A 1,032-nucleotide genomic window follows, 5' to 3' on the forward strand; every position below is an offset into this window, starting at 1 on the left:
GCCGAGCCATCTTCTGTTATTTTCTAGAGCCTTCTCCATTCTTGAATTTGTTCACTCGATGTCTGTGTGTGTTGCCTGCTGCTCTGCTCCATATTGGAATGTTCTTCCTTTTCCTCTAGACCAGTGTTTTTTAAGCTTCTTTATCTTTTTTTCTGAGACAGAGCCTCAAGCTATTGCCCTGGGTAGAGTGCGATGACATCACAGCTCACAGCAACCTCATACTCTCTTGTCTCAGCCTCCTGAGTAGCTGGCACTACAAGCACCCACCACAATGCCCGGCTATTTCGTGGTTGTGGTTGTCATTGTTTGGCAGGCCCAGGGCCGGATTCGAACCCGCAAGCTCTGGTGTATGTGGCTAGCACCTTAGCCACTTGAGCTATAGGTGCCACCCAAACCTTGTTGAACCTATAGTTAAACTTCTGTGGCACATTTAAATTATGTTGATCAAAAAAGAGTGAAATATACATATATTTATTATGCTTTGAACTTCTTTCACAAATAATTAATGATCTTTAAAAATTTCTGCAGCACACCTAAGATCCTCTCAGGGCACACCAGTGTGCCAAGGCATACCGCTGCTCTAGGCCGTCCACAAGGCACATGTTTTCAAGGTCCAGTTCTCACCATCTATGAGGAACCTTCCAGTATGTAACTTTGCACCGAGTTCTTTGCTGTATCTTTTAAACACACAACCATTCTGTTCTGTCCTGTTCATCAATCTAGTAATGTTTCTGACATGTACAGGCATCTCTTTGCTAAAATGTATTTTAAATTCTTTGTAGTGAGGAAACTTGCCACTAGAGACGGCTTTCAAATGTGCAGCTCTGCCCTTGCCACTAGATAAGAGTGTCTCTTTGCCCTCAGAAGTCCCTCTTGGAAACAGCTCACAACATGAATAGAGGAAATGTTCTCCTTCAATAGTTAAGACATTTAAAGGACTTGAGATACCATTTTTCATCTATTAGATTGATAAAATTAGTATATTGTTGTGAGGGTGCACAGAAATAGGCAGTCTTTTTTTTTTTTTTTTTT

This window comes from Otolemur garnettii, unplaced genomic scaffold, assembly GCF_000181295.1.
Source record: "Otolemur garnettii isolate 467f Iridium unplaced genomic scaffold, OtoGar3 scaffold00014, whole genome shotgun sequence".
Classification (NCBI taxonomy): Eukaryota; Metazoa; Chordata; class Mammalia; order Primates; family Galagidae; genus Otolemur; species Otolemur garnettii.